Genomic DNA, 16,308 nt, shown 5'->3' on the forward strand with positions numbered 1-16,308 from the left:
CTGAAGTCTTCAGAAATTTCCAAAATATTCAATATTCACATAAAGCATTAGGAAACTTGCAGTTTTAAGACCTTGTCAAAATCTGAGTAAATGGCATGAAACTCAATTTAAAGGATTAAAGGTAGAATATTTGACCTTCAGGTTTGAGGGAGTTAAATTATTCTGAAGCTATATCACTAATATATCCCTATAGCAAAATATTTCAGTACTTCAAAGGCTTATTTATACTTCTCAGTGGCTATGAAAGGCATGCATGACTAAATGCTGGAAATTAAAAATATGTACCAAAAGCTTCAAATGTCACCACACTGAATGAATGATAATTCATGATTTTTAATGGTACATTACACTTACTGAGTTTGCTTTTAAATTGTGCAGTAATTGAAAATTTTCTGGGGTTAACTGTTTTTGCTAAACACATTCTCATGGAAAGAACACTTGGGGAAAAAATGCTGCTATGGAATATTGGGCTGGTTCATTGTTTTTGTTTGTTTGTTTGCCATATTCTTTGCTTGCTATTTCCCATGGTATCTTTGTATCAAAATTTGGCATTTTTTTTAGATAGCTTGAGCCATAAACATTTTTTGCACATGAGAAAAGGAATGCCCTAGTATCTTGAACTTTGACTATGATATATTCAAGACAGAGACAAAGTTTCAGAAGATGTGACATGTCTCTTGTAAGGAATCATTAAATGAGGTATTAGCCACAGACTATATTCAAGGAGTAAGCATAAGTGCATTTTACCTCTTCATAAGCAAATATTTGAGTATGTACAATATGATAAAATTTTTATATGTGGTGGATTTAAGACCTTATTCTAGTCTTCCATTCTTATTATACTTAGGAGCACTTGAAAGTCAATGATAAATCTAACTAATGTATTTTCACGTGTTTTTGTAAATTCTATTTAAACAGCTGTAATAAGAATGCAGTAATTTGAAGGCTAAATTCCTTGTAATTCGAGAAGCATTGAAAACTGATGTTGTATCAAAGTGAATATTTTAAAATAAAGCAAAAACTAAATATGCTCACAAACCTCAAGTCCTTAAGGCAGATTTTAGAATGCACAACTTTCCAAACTTATAAATTATTTAATTATTATAATATTTAAAAAATTTATTTCTATGATGATGAAAATAGCAATCGACAGTTTCATTCTCCATGTCAAACACCCCATACACACACATATGCACAGCAGAATCTCCATTGAAATCTTTCAAATAAGGGGAAAAGAATTTAATGAAAATTTTTGCTAATGTAGAAAGAAATACCAGTTTTACCAAACTTCTACCTACAGTTATATCATTATTGCATCTTGAGTCCTATTTCTGATTTTTCCCATATTTCTGATTTTTCCCAACAAGAAAATGCAAAGAGCATATTAGTGTGGGATCATCAATATAAGTAAAGATATGAAGCTCAGTGAACTAATATAATTGCTTTCAGAAAAGAAAAATTCATGGTACTCCCCAAAAAAGCAACTCAAATCTATCTTCAAAAATGATACACTAATCTCTGAGATACACCTTCCAATACTCTAGAACCTCTCTATGTATAAGAGACAATTCCAAATATATGGTTTGTGGTTTAAAGCTGTATGTATCCCAGAAAAATGTTAAATTTAATTCATTCCTATGGCTGTGGACTCATTGTATGATGGACCTTTAGATAAAGTTACTTCAGTTAGTGGCCCACCTCATTCAGGATGGGCCTTAATCCTGTTACTGAAGTCTTTTATAAATTGAATGAATACAGAGAGAAGGGAGAAAGAGAAGAAGAGGGAGAGGAGAGAAAGCAGGGGGGCAGGAAGAAAGAAAGAGAGAGGAGGGGGGAGAGAGAGAGAGGAAGAGGGAGAAAGAGACAGAGGAAGAGGGATGGAGACAAGGAGAGAGAAAGGGAAAAGCCATGAGTGCTGGTTTGAAAGATTATGAACCCCAGAAAAGCCTCTCCTTAATCTTAATCCAATCTTGTGGAGGCAGCCATTTCTTTAAATCCCTACTCCTTGCTAAAAGTTGGAAGCTTGATTAGATTATCTCCACAGAGATGTGACTCGCCCAATTGTGGGTATTTACCTTGGATTAGAGGGAGATGTGACCCCACCCCTTCCAGGTGGGTCTTGATTATTTTACTGGAATCCTTTAAAAGAGGAAACATTTGGGAGAGAGCCAAAACAGAGCCCATGCAGCCAGAGACCTTTGGAGATGATGAAGAAATACACCCCAGTGGGAGCTTCATGAAACAAGAAGCCTGGAGAGAAATCTAGCAGATGTCACCCTGTTTGCCATGTGCCTTTCCAGTTAAGAGAGAAACCCTGAAATTCATCAGCCTTTCTTGAGTAAAGCTAACCTCTTCTTGGTGCCTTAATTTGGGCATTTTTATAGACTTGCACAGACTTAAAACTGTAAACTTGCAACTTAATAAATTCTCCCTTTTAAAAGCCATTCCATTTCAGGTATATCACATTCTGGCAGCTAGCAAACTCATATACCATAGAAGCAAGAAGCTTAAATCAACAAAGCAGGAAGAGAAGGGAAAAAAACATTTGTCTTGCCATGTGACACAGAAGTCAAAGGTCACTGGCAGCTGATTTTTCAGAAAGAAAGCATTGCCTTGATGATGCCCTGACTTGAACATCTTCCTAATCTCAAGATCATAAGCTAGACAGCATAGAAAACTAAAGCATGGTCTCTGCTTGAGCATTGGCATCTCTGGAAATTTAGAGAATCCCTGCAGTCAAGTACATTTTTCACAAAGAAATGGGACTCAGGATAATCACCACTAGAAATGATAGCCAATGTTTTTATATGTTTGTTTTCCCTTTCCTCAGAATCTTAGGTGGAAAAGAGAACTCTGAAATATTTTAGTTCAATTGCTCACATTTCATATGTGAAAAACAAAGAAACAAGAGGTAAAGGCACAGAAATGATATAAAGCAGAGGTAAAATGTCCTACCCAAAGTCAAGCAACTATGTACCACCTAAACTGATGTTAAAACAAGGAAAACAGACTATAAGTCCAGAAGACTTGTGGCTACAAATCTTCAACATCTTGTGTTGGATAAAGCCCAATGATTTAGGTAGAGTTTAAACCAATCCCCTTCCTACATGGTCAGAAGCAAAAAGATGTGCCCAAAGCTTTACTGATATCATACAATCCAATATTGGCTTTTCTTTAAAAAGCAATATGTCGTTGAATCAAACTCATGGTTCATTGGGTCTAAACTTTGTTTCTGAACTTCAGGGGACCTGTGAGACAAATGAAGACAAAAATATAAAAATTGTGCACTTACATGTGTCTATATTTCCTCCTTAGATGGCCTTCCTGTTACTTTGAAGAGGGTCCTTATGAAAATGAAATAAATTATATATTAAGTTATTAATCTGCTATTAAATGTAGTATAGATACTATTACATGCTGTCACATAGTGCAAAGGGTCAGCAAACATTTTCTGAAAATATATTTTAGGCTTTCTCAGCCATACAGTCCCTTTACACTACCCAACTTCACCATTGTTGGAGAAAAGCAGTTTAGGCAATACATAAATGAATAAGCATGGCCGTGTTCTAATAAATTTTTGTTTACAAAAATAGGTGGTTGGTCAGTTTTGCAAACTCTTGAGATACTGTAAAAATGTCATATTTCTCAAGTTATCCTCCCTAAATAGTTCCATATTGAAAGACATTTAAAAAATTATTATAACATTAAGATCATAGCATCTCTTTGTTTCCATGAGGTTAGATAAAACAGACTATACTATAGATGATTAAGGAAAATGAAGCCTGCCTATATTTTAAAGCAAAGTTCATGTTTTATGTTCATCCCTCTGGTAGTTTGGAGACATGTAGCCCAGAAAAATAAGTTTTTAAATTTAATCCATTTTTGTGGGTGTGAATCCATTGTAAACAGGACCTTCGGATGAGGTTACTTCTGTTAAGGTGTAACGCAGCTGAATCAGGATGGGTCTTAATCCTATCACTGAAAGCCTTAGAAGGAAGGCTTTACACACAGAGAGAAAGCCAGAGGGAGCAGCCAGAAGCTGGAAGTCAACAGCCCAGGAATAGAAAGGGAAAGCTGCTGCCAAGCACATAGCCATGTGTACTCTCATGTGATAGAAAAGCCAAAGACCAAAGATCGCTGGTAGCCAGCCCCAAAATGCCACATTCTTTAGAGTAAAAGCATCACATCACTGATACTTCAATTTTAGACTTCCAGTCTCAAAACCATCAACCAATACATTCCGATTGTTCAAACCAACCTTACATGGTATTTATTTTTAGCAGCTAGGAAACTAAAAGATTCCCCCAAAGCTACTGTGGATCTTATATGCTTGCCTTCTTTTCTTGTCAATATATGCATGAGATCACACACACAGAATTCCTTTAACTGTGGAATCTTTTATAAGAATGACCTATTTGAAATAGATAGGACTTTAGCAAACTTGCATTTGCTGTTGAAAAAAAAAAGTCTTGAAGTATTCTAATTATATACTTTTTCTGCACTGCCTAGCAAAATAAGTCATACACAACTGCAATTCTTAGTAGAATCATGTGCCCTGGAAATAGTCTTGCTAGTTTGTGGCTTGAAGCAAAGAAATTAAATTGTTACAATGCCACTATGAAATAATATCACCTACTCTTGGATCAATGGTATTTTTCCTTATCTTTTGAAGCAGGTCAATTAACAGCTACATTTTTATTCAGCATGTAGGTCAATAAAAAGTCTAATTTTCCCAATACAGCCAGTTTCTGATTTTCTTCCATTCCAAGAATTTTGATTTCATCAAAGAAAAAGTCCTGTATAGAATAATATCCTTTTATATACTGCAAAGTTTATAAAAATCTTGAAATTTAACATGTAAAATTTATACCAGAACAAAAATATCAGTACATTATGCATAAATAAGCAGTGCAATGCTTGAAAACACATCTGGTTATAGTGACTTCATTTAGAAGAAGCATAGTCAGATATTATGACCACTGCATTGGCGTCAGAGATTCTGCTAATATGCATTACGAAACAATATGGAATAGCATCTTTATTATTAATCTTTATGTAAATACTATCATTCTTTATGTATTCCTTGGCAATTGCTCAAGATTATTTTAGAGAGTTTTGTTCATGTTTAGATGTATAATTCTAGTTCACTAAGTATTGTTATTAGAACTAATTGGAATATCAATTAGTATTAGTATTCCATTGTATTAGTGTCCCACAATTTCGGCATTCATTCTTTTGTCGATGACAGTTAGGTTGTCTGTCTGTTAAAAATGGACAGGTTTACACTGCAATATGAAACAACCCCCAAATATCACAAAAAGTTTATTTCTTGCTGAGGCAATGTTTGCTATAGTCCAAGAAGATGGTTGGACCCTTAGAATTACTCAGGGATCCAGGAAGCTGAAGGCTAGAAAATTACTATCATGGCAGTGGGAGAGAAACAGAAGAATTGTGTAATTCATTTCCATTCTAGGTTTGCTAGCCAGAACTAGTAATGTGGCTTAGCTCAGAAGACTCACTTCCATACATCCAATAAGAAAAAGCGAACCAGATATTGGTGAGCAAAACAATGCTGATCACCTTTTGTTTTTAGTTTTTTACTATTACAAATCTTGCGATGTCTCCTTGTATTAATCTGAGAAAAATTACCTCGGACTGAAATTGCCAGGCATGGGTAATGCACTACTTCAGGTTTTCTAAGTACTAGCCAAATCACATTTTCAGTAGGTTCTACTGCACTCCTACATCAAAAGGATGAATATTCCTGTTTCTTTGAAATGCTGGAAATAGTAAATGCTGTACAGCTTTTATTTTTCTCATCTGATAGGTATGTATGTTATTTCCATCATTTCAGTTTGCATCTGTCTGATTTCTGGAGAGGGTAGGTGTCTTGTTTATTTATTAGCCACTCAGCTTTTTCCTCCTATGAGCTACCTATTCATATCTGAAGTCCACTTTTCTATTGGGCTATTTTTTCTTAACAATTTGTAGAAACTCGTTAAATACACTTTTCAAATTGGTGGGTTATCTTTATAATTTTCATCGTGTGTTCAGATGCACAAAAGTTATTTTCTTTAATTTTAATTTATTCAAAGTTGTCAGTTTTTTCCTTTACAATTGATACTTCAAAAAATGATCTTTGCTTCAGCATCATAAAAAAATTAACCTCTCTTTCTTCTAAGCATTTCTTGTACCATTTTACTTTCACATTTAGTTTATTAATTCTCATATAATTCCTGTTGGTGTATGTCCTGAGAAGTGAAGCAATTTTATTTTTTCTATACACATAATCGATTTTTCCAAGGTTTTTAATAAATAGATTATTTTCCTCTGATCCAAACGTCACTTTTTTTTATACTTAATATTATGCACATATAAAGGTACTTTTCTTGATTCTCTATTCTAATTCCTTGATCAACATGTCTACCCAGTGGGCCAATATACAACTATCCATAGCTTCACAGAAGGTCTTGATATCTACTAGTATAGATATTTCAGATGGTTCTCTTTTTTTATTATTGTGAAGAGTAACATATAAAAAAGCAATAAATTTCAAAGTTCATTTTATCAAGTAATTAAAGAACAGATTTCAAAGTTCGGTATGAATTACAGTTCCACAATTTCAGGTATTTCCTCCAAGACACTGGAAACTAAAAAGAAATATCAATATAATGATTCAGTAGTCATACTCATTTGTTAAATCCTAACTTCTCTGTTACAACTCCTCTTTCTCCGTTGATCCCTCTTCCAATCTTTAGGGATATTTAGGCTATGTCCATTCTAACTTTATTTTTTCATGTTGAAAGGGGATGTTGACAATATGAGATGGGGGGGCGGGTAAAACTGGTTAATGTTCTTAGAAATACTGGCACCCCTGGGTTTCAGGATTTATCTGGCCTAGAAACATATGAAGGCTTTAGGTTTCTGAAAAGTAAACTTAGTGCATGAAACTTTTGTAGGATCTCAGAGCCTTAAGTGTTCTTTAGGATTAACAGGAATGATGTTGGTTGGGGTTTGGCAAACCACGGCAATTAGCAATATGTAGCTGAAGCTTGAGTTTAAGAGTAGCCTTCAGAATAGTGTCTCAGTTATTTGAACTCTTATCCACTAATACCTTATTTTGTTACATATCTTTTCCCCATTTTGGTCAGAAAGCATTGTTGATCCCACTGCGCCATGGACAGGTTCATTCCTGGGAGTCATGTCCCACATTGCCAGGCAGAGTCCCATCCCTAGATGTCATGTCCCATGTAGAGGGCAAGGTAATGATTTTGCTTGCAGAGTTGGGCTTATACAGAGAGAGGCCACATCTGAGCATCAAAAGAGGTCCTCTGGAAGTAACTCTTAGGCATAATTATAGGTAGGCTAAGCTTCCCAGCTCCAGAAATAAGTTTATAAGAGCAAGCCTCAAACTCAGGGGTTTGACCTATTAACTTGGGAGTCTCAAGTGTTTGAGAGACTATCAGGGGTTTCCCAGGTGGGAAAGTTTAATAGTTCTATGTTTTTTCTCCTGTCCCTCAAAGGTTTTTGCCAATACTTTAAAATTATCTACCCAACATACTCTGGGATATCTCTGTGTATTACATTAAGCTCTACAGAATCCAAGCCCTTGTTCCCTTTCTGGGCTCCATGTGTTTGGGTTGTTTAAATGAACTATCCAAACGAGTTGAATTAGATTGTGTGTTATAGAAAATTAAGGTTTGGGACAAAATAAAGCTCTCTTCTTTTGGTCTCCTGCAGTAAGTGAAGTTTTAAAATACAGACACTGTCATCCTTTACCCTGTATTCTGATTTGCCTTGGTCCCAACCAAATTGGCTTCATTCTTATCTGTAATTGAAGCCTGATCTCTTTTTCAGTTTCTTTTACAGTCGTTGTCTGTAGCAGTGCTGACTTTCACAGCTGCAGAATTTCAACTAAGTCTCAGGTGTCATACTGGTACCCAAAGTTCCAGAGAAATAGTAGGTAATACACATATAGCCCTAAGAATCTAGAAATTACATTTAAAGTTCTCAGCTGACTCTTTTAATAAAAAGCAGTTTTTGCTCCTTTGCTCTTCTATACAAATGTTAGACTCACCTTCACTATATACATGTATGGAAAACTCTGTCAAAATTTTGAATAGAGTTGCATTAAATAGTCAAGTTATTTGGGGAATATTGATTGCTTTATGATGTTGAGTCTGAAAAATGAACATAGTTTGCTCACTTATTTAGAATTTTGTAAATATCTAGCAACCAATTACATAGTTTTCTCCATTACAGTCATACACTTGTTTTTAGTTTTATTCATGGAGTTTAAATTTTTTTGTTTTTTATTATAATAAATTATATCTTTCTAAAAATTCCATTCCCTAATAATTATTATAGTGGTATAAGAATGCAATTAATTGTTATATATTGGTATATAAAATTAACTCCAAAAATGTATTTGCATATCCTCTTATATTTCCTCTATACACAGTTTTATAATCTGTAAATAATGATAGTTTTACTTTTCCTTATATATTTTATTAATTTTTTATGTTTATGTATTTGTAGAAGGATTCAGTAAAAATATTATATGCAGTCAGGGGTAGCAAGTAGCTGTATGTATTTTCATTTTAAATGCAATACTTCAAGTATTTTACTATTAATTATAATTTATCCATAAATGTTTGATAGTTATTTTTCAACTGAGTCAATTCCTATTAACATTTTGAGAGTGTTTCCTTTGTTTTTATTTCTAATTAGCTGCAGTTTTGACATAAGTAAGTACTGATTGCATCGAATGGTATTTTTGGTATCTCTTGACATAAGAGATTGTTAATCTCATTTAATTCTCATATTTCTGAGATGATATCAATTTTTATTACACTGCTGGATTTAATGTGTTTTAGAGATTTTTGTTTTATACTTATAAATGAGATTGGTCTATAATTTTTGTTCTTATCCTGTCGTTGTTCACTGTTGGTACAGTGGTTATATCAAGTGTATAAAAATAGCTAGGGAATTTTCAGTCCCTTTCTATTTTCTGAAAATGTTCCTATTAGATTAGAATTATCTGCACTTTAAATGTTTAGAAAACATATCTCTAAAACATCCAGTAATTTATATCAACTATCAACACTTTGTCCACAAAATTATACATTATTATAAAAATAATAGTTATTGTTACCACTACAGATTTTACCAAAATGGCCAAAGTAAATCTAGCACAGTTCTAAGGAAAATTTTTTATTGCATACCTTAACATGATGACTTAATGTGGTAAAGTGTCAGATTTTTAATATTGAAAAATGTCTGTACATAAATAGAAAAAGGTGAAGACCCTGATGAAATGTACAAGCAATTAACAAAATAAATGCAAATAAAAAACACATATTACAAAAGTTTCCCTAATAATTTACTATATAAAAAGTTAAATTAAATCTCTTTTTCTCTCTATCTATCCATGGTTAAATAATGCTAATATTGCAATGAATATGAAGTTAAATCTATTGAAAGGTTTTTTTGGCAATATCTAAGATCTTATAAAAAAGATCATTATCATTTTAATGAATGCTGAGTATTACTAGCAACAGATTATCTTTGCTACCCTCTTAATATCTATTCAAGTGCTTTGAATGAGAGTAAGATCTCAATTTTTTTTTATTTCCTAATAAATGATTAGTTGTACCTGAATACCTAAAACATGTTAGAATTTTACAGTATGAAAAAGTTCAGCTATATTTGCACACAGGCTTCTAAGTATTCAGCATCTTAAATAGTTCTACCCAGAATAGAGTTAAACCAAAAACTTGCTTATGACTTTCTCCATGAGAGCTATAGTTATAGCACCAACTCAAGTGTAGGTTTTATGGGTAATTAGTCATTTGTCCAAGAGACTATGATAACCTTTATCTTTTGCGCTTTTCCTATATGGTTAAACTCGAAGTGACCTGCTGCTGTCCTTCACATCTCTTCCCGGAGAGTTAATTTGGTGAATGTTTCCAAGCTTGCTAAAAATAGTCATTTGACCCTGCGTAAAGAAGCATGGTGTCTACTCTAAATATCTGTTATTAAGGATAGAGCTTTATGGTCGATTAGCTTAGCTCAATGCAAAATATAGATTTATTTGGAGAAGCTTCAGTAAGAAAATCTGAAAAAGAACTTACCATAAAATTTTATTTTACTTGACCTGATGAGACAAATCAAGCCCATGATGGTGATTTAATGGTGCAATCAGCAGTGTGTCAAACCTGATTGATGTGTCCCTTCAGAGTCTGGCAGGTGACTTGATCACCAAAGTCTCAGACACATATTTCCCAAAGACCCTCTTACTAACCAGACCCCAAAATATTCTTCTACTCAATTCTTTTATTTTGCCCTTGAAGCAAAATGATTTTTGTCTTTTGCCCCTCTGCTTTAAATTGAATAGCACACAGCGATCTCAAGATATTATTTATGATAGAGAGCCACCTTTCAAAATGTCAAATGTGTAGTCAGGTGGCAAAAAAAAAAAGACTTCTCTGCAGAGACTTAAGCAAGAAAGTAATAAATATAATTTTCACAAAACACCAGTTGTAATAGCTATCAATATATTATAAACACAATGAAATTTACAAGTGGTATTGAGTCAGCACTCAATTACCTTCTCTCCTTAGCTCTCACCTCCATGGATATAGATTAGCTGCTGAAGGAAGCAGAGTGCACATCACCAGCACTTACATCAGCTGACTATTCATTGTATTACAAAGATGTATCAAATGATACAGAGTGAAAACTTATGTTTTTTCCCTTATAATATGTACATTTTAGAAATGTTATTTAAAATTTTACAGATTTCAAACACTCTTACACAACTTAACATGTACTTCCTATCTTGCAGCAGAGTTGCAGAGAGGAAATGCAGATAGTGTCTGAAAAGTTACAGAAAAGAGTGTGTGGTTTGTGTGGTTCATCTAAATTTTTGCTGCTTAAGGGTGTGATCTGAGGATCAGCAATAAGAACATTACCTGGAAATTGGGTACAAATGCAGACTTTCAGGTCCAGGCTGGAACTACTGAACCGAAGTCTGCTTTTTAATGAGGTCCCTAAAAGAATTGTAAACACTGACTTGGTAGAAACATTGACCTAGATGGTTATTTTACTGGATTTGAATCCAGGGCACTGATGGCTGCATTACTTACTGGCCTCATGACTAGTACCAATCCCTTAACCTTTCTGAGTCTCACATTCCCTATCAATTCAATAATTCTTGCATGATCTGTCCAGACATTCTAATAAACTTGCCATGAAGAGCAAATCATACACAGACATGTATTTGCCAAGACTGTGTAAGTTTACTAATCATATTAAGCATTAATTTTTTTAAAAAAGTAAACAGTTTTTCCTGTTCAGAGGTAATGTATTTTCCTTTAACTTACAAATTAGGTATTTTTTTCTAGCATACTATAGTAGTGATTTTTCTAACACTCACCCATATCTGTTTTTTCTGTGCTGGCAGATATATAGAAGGTTTTATATCCCTATCCCATAACGAGAACAGGTTATGTATTGGCTAGAGTGTTGCTTTTAATTGAAAGCACTGATTTGCCAACGCACAACTCTACAGTGGTCTCTTCTCTCTTCCAGGTGGTGGACTCTCCATCATCCTGATCTCTAAGTGGGGAAATACGGGTAAGAGTCTCTGCTGACATGTGGTAAACATATATCACCAGTGAAAAGTGAACATTTCTTTTTTTAAACCCCTGAGATTCTTTAGTGTGTTACTAACACAGCATAACCAAGCCTATCTTGACCAATAAATACATTCACTTTACAGTGCCAACCTGCACGGCTGTAGTTTAGTTTTAAATACTTTGATGGAGAAGATTGTCTTCTAAGAAGACATTCCCCAAATACTTACTCTGGAAAAACAAAGCAGATGTGAAGAATTTGCTTGATTTATTTTCACAGCCTCTAGTCTCTCTGATTCAGTTTTTCTTCTTCAATCTGCCCTGTATAATCTACCCAAACTAATCTTCCTGAAAGACTGCTGCAACCTGAGATGTCTCTGACGACATAGACTAACTCAGTATTGCAGACACATCTCATTTGTTCCTCCACATCTCAGGGCAGACATTCATAATTGATGGCAGTAAGTTTTCCTGAAGAGGCAAGATATGTCTTTAAAATCATTTTTAACCTAGAAATTTTGAAAGCCTCTAATAATCCATCAGAGTAGATCAGAAAGATGAAATCAATTTGCTATCTTGGTCTAAATTTCTCAGCTTAATGTCCTAAATAAATACTCCCTAATGTCTGACCTCACTTTTTAAATTCTAATTTACATTTACTACAAATCCTCAACAAACAACCTTTGTTCAAACCAGAACACCCTCCCCACTCTTTTCTAATACACAAAGTACAATTATGTGATTGAGAACTTTTCTTTCCCTAGAGCTTATGAAATAGATTAGAGTGCATATAGGAACCTTTTGAGAACTAATTTAAAACACTGCTCAGCCCCTGTCATGAAACACTTGTATCCCCAGGTGTGAAAAGCCTAGCAGGGTTATTCATCCTCACCAATGAGAAATATAAGAAATGATAAGGATGGACAAACCAGCTAGGCTTCTTGTGGATCACTAAACTCTGTCAGAAGAACAAAATACAACAAAAGAACAATTCTGAGGAGTGTGAGATTGTGACTCTGCACTGGTTACATTAAGAAACTAGAAGAAATAGAAATGATATTAACAAAATGACCATAATCAAAGCTATTATATATTTGGAACTTACTATATAACAAGTACTGTAAGAAAGCCCTTCCTTTCATATAATTCTCCCAACATCTCTTTAAATGGTGTAGTGGATTATATTGTACAACCCTGCCCCCCCAATATAGTCTCATTCTTAATCTCCATTTTATTTGGAAATAGGGTATTTTCAGATATAATCAAATTAAGATAAGATTAAGGTGAGCTGTAAATCCAATTACTGGTGGCTTTATTGCCAAGGAATGCCAATGATTGCTAGTAACCACCAGAAGCTTGGAGAGAGATATAGGCTGCTTTCCCCCTTAGCTCCTGTTCGGTTACTAAAGCTGTTGAAATGCAGTATACCAGAAATGACTGGCTTTTACAAAGGAGATGTATTAGATTACAAATTTATAAGGCCATGAAAATGTCCAAATTAAGGCATCCAGAGAAAGCTACGTTGACTCTGAAGAAAGTGATTCCAGTGGCTTCCTCTCTGAACTTCTGTGGATCCTTGCTTGCTCCTCCAAGGGACCTCTCTCTGAGCTCTTTGTGTCTTGTGGGTCCACTCGTAGTGTCTCTGGGCATTCTCCCTCCCCCTCCCCCTCCCCCTCCCCCTCCCCCTCTCCCTCCCCCTCTCCCTCTCCCTGCTCTGCTCTGTATCAGCTCTCTACAAAATGTCTCTGGATATTTCTTGTCTCTCCAGCTTCTCCTGGGGTGTTTTCTTTCTGAGTATTCTAGTAAAGGATTAAGATCCACCTTGAATTGTTTGGGTCACATCTCCATGGAAGCAACCTAATCAAAAGGTCCCAACCACAGCAGGTCTGTGGATTAAAAGAACAGAGGCTTTTCTGAGGCACATAACAGAGTCGAAGCAGCACAGCCCCTCAAGAAGGAACCAACCAATCAACAACTTGATTTCAGACTTCTGGCCTCTGATCTATGAAAGAATACAGTTCTCCTATTTTCAGCCACCGAGTTTGTGATATGTTATTTCAGCAGTCCTAGGAAATGAATACAAATGGGTGTTAGTATTATTCCCATTTTACAAAGGGAGAAACTGAAGCTTAGAGAGTTTAGTAAACTTGCCCAAGGTCAAATAACTACCTGATTTTGAAAATAGGTTTATCTATTTCCTGAATTTACTTATCTAATCCCCTCTTCCCCACTACTCAAGCAGGGATAGAGTAGAGGTCATTTTTTTTGCAAAAATACCAATAACTAAAGAAATGTAACTCAGTTCTACTTCCAACTCCAATTTCAAGTGTCTATTTCATCTTGGATAGAACCATATCATGTGCTTTTAAAGCCAGACTGTGACTGTTTCTGATTCACTACCTGTGCCAGTTGGAAAGGATTTATGTACCATAGAAAAGCCGCGTTTTTTTTAATACTAATCAATCTTGTGGGAGCAACCATTTCTTCTATGGTCTATTTCATACTATAGGTTGGAAACTTGGTTAGGTTATCTCCACAGAGATGTGACTGATGCAATTGTAAGTATTAATTTTTGAATAGAGGAAGCTGTGACTCCACCCATTCCAGGTGGATCTTGATTACTTTACTGGAACCCTTTAAAAAAAGGAAGCATTTTGGAGAAAGCTTGAGAATGGCAAGAACAGCAGAGACACAAGAACTAGAGTCCAAAGCCAGTGACCTTTGGAGATGAAGGGAAAGCCCCTGGGGAGCTTCCTGAAGCAAGAGGCCTGTGGAGGAAGCTAGTAGGCTTGCCGTGTGTCTTTCCAGTTGAAAGAGAAACCCTGAACTTCATCAGCCTATCTTGAGTGAAGGTAACCTCTTGGTGCCTTATATTGGACATTTCCATAGCCTTGCTTTAATTGTGTTATTTTCTCAGCCTTAGAAGTATGAATTGCAACTTATTAAATTCTGCCTTTTAAAAAGCCATTCTGTTTTTGCTATATTTTGGCAGCTAGCAAACTGGAATACTACCTTACAAACAGGGATAGAAATTTTACTGAAGGGTGACTTATACACTAAATTTCTGTACCTTTAATTATTTCATATGTTTAAAATGTTCATCAATAACTGAATCTCTTCATACATATATTTTCTAAAGCAAAGAATCCTTTTTCATGAAAGCAATAACTTGCTATTCATCTGGTTTGTCATTTGATATTTTCATATATAGGGATTTCTTAACAGCCAATCTTTAGGAGAACTATTTCTGTCAACTAGTTATTTTTAAAAATCTTGTAAAATACTACTTCCAAATATTTTCATTAGTTACACAATACTAAGTTCTTATTAATTAAGAGGCTTTTCAAGGTCCAATTTTTGTCAATTAGTCCCACAAGATAGAGAAAATCTCTGGCCTGGGGTGGATGGAATTGTGTACCCCAGTTTGGACATGTTCTTCATCTTGGTGCACATTCTGGTGGGGTGGACTCAAAGCAGTAACAACTGTGGTGAGGATATTGAAAAATGGGAACCTTTATACATTCTTGGTGGCATTGAAAAATGGTGAAACCACCCTAAAAATCAGTTTGGTGCTTCCTCAGAAAGTTTAACACAGAATTACCATATGACCCGGCAATTCCACCCCTTGGTATATGCCCAGAAGAACTGAAAGCAGGGACTCAGACAGATCATCTGTACACCGGTGTTCATAGCAGCATCATTCATAAAAGCAGAAAGGTGGAAGCAACCCAAATGGGATGCAACCCGATCTAATGCAGTACATACACACAAAGGAATATTATTCAGCCATAAAAAGGAATGAAGTTCTGATATGTGATACAACATGTATGAACTTAAAAAAAAGTCATGTTGAGTGAAATATGCCAGACACAAAAAGACAGATATTGCTTGATCTCATTTATACTAAATACCTAGAGTTATCAAATTCATAGACACAGATAAATTACAGATTAACAGGTCCAGGGATAAGGGAAAGGGAGAATTATTACTTAATTATTGTCCAGAGTTTCGGTTTGAGGTGATGAAAATTTGGGGTAAAGGTTGTTGATGAGAGCAGCACAATACTGTGAATGTAATTAATAACACTGAATTCTAGACCTGAAAATTGTTACAATGCGAAATTCTCAGTTGTATATATGCTATTACAATAAAAAGTTTTGAAAAGCAATGAAAACAGCTTCTAAAAGACTTGGGTCTAGCGTAAGAGACTGGAACTTGTATAGAGTAAAATACTTGTATAGAATAAAATACTTGCATAGTATACTTCCCCTTCTTTTCACAATTTATTGATGCATTAGGCATATAATGAATAATTTCAAATGAATGAATAAATATCTCTTCACTAAACCCAAGTAACAATTTAATCTCTAAAGGCACATACCTCTTTTTAATTTGCAATGCTGTTGTTTATGTACATATTTAATTTCCTCTGTTAGGCTGGAGTCTCCTCTAACTCAGTGTCCTAATCTGTTGCACGTGAAGTCTCTCACTGTAAAGGCAATGTACCTAGCTGTTGCTAAACTTATTTGTCAAGAAATAGGGAATGACATTGCTTCTAATTCAAAACATTGCTTTGGAATTCAAAAACTTCATATATGACATCAGATTATATAGATAACAGAATAAATTTTAAATGTAAGTGTCTCTGGATATGCTGGTTTGAAACTATTAT

Source organism: Tamandua tetradactyla, chromosome 5 (genome assembly GCF_023851605.1).
Source record: "Tamandua tetradactyla isolate mTamTet1 chromosome 5, mTamTet1.pri, whole genome shotgun sequence".
Taxonomy (NCBI): domain Eukaryota; kingdom Metazoa; phylum Chordata; class Mammalia; order Pilosa; family Myrmecophagidae; genus Tamandua; species Tamandua tetradactyla.